The sequence below is a fragment of the Cyprinodon tularosa genome, unplaced genomic scaffold, assembly GCF_016077235.1.
Source record: "Cyprinodon tularosa strain WSP-4 unplaced genomic scaffold, ASM1607723v1 ctg1294, whole genome shotgun sequence".
In the NCBI taxonomy this organism is placed as follows: domain Eukaryota; kingdom Metazoa; phylum Chordata; class Actinopteri; order Cyprinodontiformes; family Cyprinodontidae; genus Cyprinodon; species Cyprinodon tularosa.
The window spans coordinates 75,936-81,626 of NW_024038108.1; the positions used below are offsets into that span (position 1 = coordinate 75,936).

Consider the following 5,691-nt stretch of genomic DNA (forward strand, 5'->3'; position numbering starts at 1 on the left):
AAGAAATAAACCCTTGAAATATCTGTCTGTGTGTAATAAATGGATATGATGTACAAGTTTCAATGTTGGATTGAGTATAAAACAAGTTGAAGACCACTCCTCTCTGCTTCTTGGCTGCCTATCCAATGCCGAGATGGAAAAAGAAGAACCACTGAACCCATTACAAACTCCACTGTCAACCAATGACTCCACAAACTGGGAAAGCCCTGATCCTTTCAAGTTTCAATTGGTAGAGCTCTAGACTGCTGCAAGGATGCCAGTTGTTCCAAGTTATGTTTGTCAAAGTATTTTTTCAATGTCAACAAGATAGTTGAACTTGTGGATGTGTCACATAGTGAGCTAAACCCTGGATAGAGAGTATTCAGATTGACAAAGCCTTGAAGGCATCAACCCTTCTAAAGGTTCTATGGTGTAATGGTTAGCACTCTGGACTCTGAATCCAGTGATCTGAGTTCAAGTCTCAGTAGAACCTAGCTGCTGTCTTTAGCGACTTCACTGAAGCTCAAAGTTAAGAAAGCTGCTTTTGTCAGAGTTTGTTTATGATTGTGAGTACCTGTGGACTGTCTTTGATTCAATAATTTTCTTTGGCATTTCTCTTGTTCAAGGTTCCCCTAAGCTTTTGCCCATTGACAGATTCATAGAGTAGTTTACTGGCTCTCTATGTTTGTCTCAATGGATTCTGATTTCTAAAACAAACAGTAGAAGGGATTAGGAATTCTATATCTACAGTTTACTGTGGTATGTGTGAGAAATAGGCCCCTCAAAGCATAACGCAAGTGATAGACTTAATGAGATGAGGCCAATCATTAGCAGTGGGCTTTGGCATATTTCTGGTCTTTTCCAAACAGCAGGGTGTGGCACAACTCTGCCTGTGTTGGGATCTGGAGCTGTACCACCTTCCTCCAGCAGAGTGCGCCGTGGGTTCCCTGGAGCTGGAGTTTTCCAGCACACCTGAGGCGCATCTTCTCATCAAGGGACCTGCCCTTTATAACCAGCTGCCAGACCTTGCTTCGACGCCGCAGTGTTGACCTAGTTTGGTTAGCGACCTGAGCCTTGAACCTGAGAATCTTTGCTGTCTCTTGAGAGATCTGATCTGATTCTAATTCTCCCTTGTTTTTGCCTCACAGGAAAACTGTCTCTACCTGAGGCTCTGGATGAGCTTAACCTGCCGAGATTGCCCTCGTGAGCCAAACCTGAAGATTCCTATGTGGATTCCCCTGCTGCTCTTGGCTAAGAGCTGGAAACTCAGATCAAGGTCTGCCTTTAAAGTCAGAAGCAAGACGCTGCAGCTGCTCTTGGACTCTGCTGAACAAACAGTCTCAGGACCCAACAGTTCCCTCTCTCTCAAAGAGAAGCCCGGACTCCATCTAGGTATACTCCTGAATTATCTAAAGACTCATAACTCCTCAGCCTGTTTTCCTAATCAAACTATAATGGTCTATCACTGGTCTCCCGATTTCCAGAGGTATGTCCACCATTTTAACCATCGTCGACCGTTTCTCCAAGTCTTGTCATTTGATCCCCCTCAGAAAACTTCCCACGGCCTTCCAGACGGCACAGCTTCTGGTGAAGCATGTTTTCCGGCTCCATGGCATCCCACAGGAAATACTCTCTGACCGCGGTCCACAGTTCATCTCCCAAGTCTGGAAGGCCTTCTGCTCTGCACTGAACTGTAAGTCGTCACTCACCTCTGGTTATCATCCACAGTCCAACGGGCAGACGGAGAGGATGAACCAACAGCTTGAGTCCACTCTCCGCTGCCTGACCTCAAACAACCCCACTGACTGGAGTCAGTACCTGACCTGGATCGAATACGCCCACAACTCTGTTCTCCTATTCTGCAGAATCTGTTAGTTCAATCTCTAACCTTCTGCTCTCTCTGCTTTTCCTCAGAGTAGCTTTGCCTCGTCTGTTCCTGTTTGGCTGTGACGTCATCCTGGAAAAAAAACATCAGCTGTGCTGCTTCTATCAACACCCTTGTTAATAGATGTTGGAGATCGGCCTGTTTTCCAGTGTGGTCCTGTTTCTCTGACCGTGACTGAGTGGATGTGCTCTCTTCGTCCTCTGGCATGGGAGCTGCCTTGGAGCTCGTCTGCCTGGCTGTGTGTTTCCTGGACGGGGCCGCCTTTTACAGCTGCTCTTTGTATCTCTGCTTCTGTCTCCTTGAACCCCAGTCGGCCTCGGCAGATGGCCGCTCACACTGAGCCTGGTTCTGCTGGAGGTTTCTTCCTGTTAAAAGGGAGTTTTTCCTCTCCACTGTCGCTACAAGCATGCTTAGTGTGGGGGATTGTATTTGAGTCAATGAGTCAATGCAATCGACTGGTTTTCCTTAGATAGAAAACTTTGTATCAATTTGACTGTATGATCTGGTTGAACTGTAAAGTGCCTTGAGATGACATGTGTTGTGAATTTGGCGCTATATAAATAAACTGAATTGAATTGAACTCACTCAAGTCAGCTTCCACCGGTTTATCCCCGTTTCAGGTTAGTCTCGGTTATCAGCCTCCACTTTTCCCTGCAGACGAGAGAGAGATCTCGGTCCGTTCAGTCAATCATCACATCCGTCGCTGTCAGAGGGTCTGGAAGGACACCATCGCCACCCTCAACCGTTCTTCTGTGTCCACAAAACGCTTCGCGGACTCCAAAAGACGTCCAGCCCCTGATTACTCCATTGGCCAAGAGGTATGGCTCTCCACGCGAGACATTCCCCTCAAGGGAATGTCTCGAAAACTGTCTCCCCGATTCATTGGTCCCTACAAGGTTGCCAAGATCATAAACCCCTCTGCCGTATGTCTACACCTTCCTCCGAGTCTCCGTATCCATCCCAGGTTCCATGTCTCCCAGATCAAGCCTGTTGTCTCTAGCCCCCTGTGCACTCCATCCGACTCCCCTCCACCCGCCCTGGACATCGATGGACATCCTTCCTTCACCGTCCGCCGGATCGTGGACTCCCTTCGGCGAGGTCGCGGTTGGCAGTACCTCATCGATTGGGAGGGCTACGGTCCAGAGGATCACACATGGGTGCCTGGCTCTTACATGAGAGCTTCCTCCCGTCGACGTCTTCTGGACCGCCAAGAGGCGGTCGTTGAGAGGGGGGTACTGTTGGGATCTGGAGCTGTACCACCTTCCTCCAGCAGAGTGCGCCGCGGGTTCCCTGGAGCTGGAGTCTTCCAGCACACCTGAGGCGCATCTTCTCATCAAGAGACCTGCCCTTTATAACCAGCTGCCAGACCTTGCTTCGAAGCCGCAGTGTTGACCTAGTTTGGTTAGCGACCTGAGCCTTGAACCTGAGAATCTTTGCTGTCTCTTGAGAGAGATCTGATTCTAATTCTCCCTTGTTTTTGCCTCACAGGAAACCTGTCTCTACCTGAGGCTCTGGATGAGCTTTACCTGCCGAGATTGCCCTCGTGAGCCAAACCTGAACATTCCTATGTGGATTCCCCTGCTGCTCTTGGCTAAGAGCTGGAAACCCAGATCAAGGTCTGCCTTTAAAGTCAGAAGCAAAACGCTGCAGCTGCTCTTGGACTCTGCTGAACAAACAGTCTCAGGACCCAACAGTTCCCTCTCTCTCAAAGAGAAGCCATCCAGGTATACTCCTGAATTATCTAAAGACTCATAACTCCTCAGCCTGTTTTCCTAATCAAACTATAATCTCTGCAGACTCCAGTGAACCTGCCCTGACCAGTTCCAGATCCAGTTCATGATCTTGTGTTTTTCTGCAAACTCAATAAACTCTGTTAAACCTTTACCCAGCCTCCGTTGTGTTCTGCATGTGGGCTAAGAACTTAAGACGCATCATGACAGCCTGTAGAGAAGTAAGGAGGATTGTCTGACCAACATATAGCTCTCTGGTTTCTTAAGCAAACAGAAATATTGTTTTCAGCTATACTTTTATCATAGAGTTTTTTAATGTCGACATAACTATTCAACCTACAAATAGGGCACGTACCACACAAAACTGGAAATATACTTTTTCCAATACGGACCGTCCTACCTAGCTGCTGTCTTTATCTGCTTGGTGCTTCATACATTGTGGTGATCTACCAGAGACTGCATTGAAGAACCTCTTCCATCTGAGAACTTGATGAACTCTCTCTCACCATGAGGTCCACTGCAGCTTTTTCACAGTCAGGGAGGGTTTGCTGTGCCATGACATCTGTTGTTGTTGGTCCACTGAGTTTTCTCAGGAAAGGGCAGTCACCTACTAGGAATGTTTAGAGTACTTCAGAGACCCTGCTGCTCACCCACCATAGGGACATCCAGATTTCATCCTCTAAATGGACTTGGCCACTGAACACAAATCCAAAGCTAGCATTACCTGCTTTTATGGACCATGGTATCCCCTTTTCTTAATCAGCCATCAAACTCACCCTTAGCATAACCCAATAGTATATCTATTAGGGTATTGGGAAGAGGAAGATCAGATACTCCAGACCTAAAAATGAAGAATAACTAAAGGCCACTATCAGAGCAACCTGGGCTCTCGTGACACCTGAGCAAAACCCCAGACTGATCAACTCCTTGCTACACTGCAAAACTGCAGCAATCCTGACTAAAGGGACCCCAACTAAGGATTGACAACTATACATGTTCATAAATTTCATGTTCATACAGATCCTTTCAGTGTTTTGGTCTCCCGAAATACTGACTTTGAGGATTTCATTAGTTGTCAATGATAATCGCCTAAATTGAAAGAAATAAACCCTTGAAATATCTGTCTGTGTGTAATGAATGGATATGATGTACAAGTTACAATGTTGGATTGAGTATAAAAGAAGTTGAAGACCACTCCTCTCTGCTTCTTGGCTGCCTATCCAATGCAGAGATGGAAAAAGAAGAACCACTGAACCCATTACAAACTCCACTGTCACCCAATGACTCCACAAACTGGGAAAGCCCTGATCCTTTCAAGTTTCAATTGGTAGAGCTCTAGACTTTGGCTGCAAGGATGCCAGTTTTTCCAAGTTACGTTTGTCAAAGTTTTTTTCAATATCACAAGATAGTTGAACTTGTGGATGTGTCACTTAGCGAGCTAAACCCTGGATAGAGAGTATTCAGATTGAGAAAGCCTTGAAGGCATGAGCCCTTCTAAGGGTTCTATGGTGTAATGGTTAGCACTCTGGACTCTGAATCCAGTGATCTGAGTTCAAGTCTCAGTAGAACCTAGCTGCTGTCTTTCGTGGCTTGACTGAAGCTCAAAGTTCTGAAAGCAGCTTTTGTGAGAGGTTGTTTATGACTGTGGACTGTCTTTGAGTCGATGCCTTTCTTTAGAAGATTCTTTGGCATTTCTCTTGTTCAAGGTTCCCCTAAGCATTTGCCCGTTGACAGATTCATAGGCTCTGTTCGAAAACCTAGGACGCGTCCTCCAAGGACGCGGTCTACCTAGACTGGATCCTTCGAAGACCGTGAAAATAAGGAGACCGGAAGTGTTCCGCCTATAAATTCGACCGGTGTAGCCTCCATCTGCTGCCTCCGCCCCTCATTCGGAGTAAGGTTCTTTGCTTAGCAACCGTGACAGCTCCCGCACAGGGCAAGAAAAATAATGGATGCGGAACGACTAACCATTGTTTTGTTGGGCAATCTAATTTTTGAAGAGCTCCAGCAGCAGTACCCTCGCCTAAGATATTACAGATATCTGATGCTGATGAATAATCGTATTCAGGTAAAGTAAATGTCATCATTGTTTTTATT

General features: G+C 46.5%; 2 non-coding genes across 2 annotated transcripts; both read left to right on the plus strand.

The window, feature by feature from the left end:
* Positions 1–400: 400 nt before the first annotated feature.
* On the plus strand, positions 401–472 carry trnaq-cug. The gene has a single exon. It is a non-coding gene; the product is annotated as a tRNA-Gln (tRNA).
* A 4,621-nt stretch (positions 473–5,093) lies between these two features.
* Positions 5,094–5,165, plus strand: trnaq-cug. The gene has a single exon. It is a non-coding gene; the product is annotated as a tRNA-Gln (tRNA).
* The last annotated feature ends 526 nt before the right edge of the window (positions 5,166–5,691 follow it).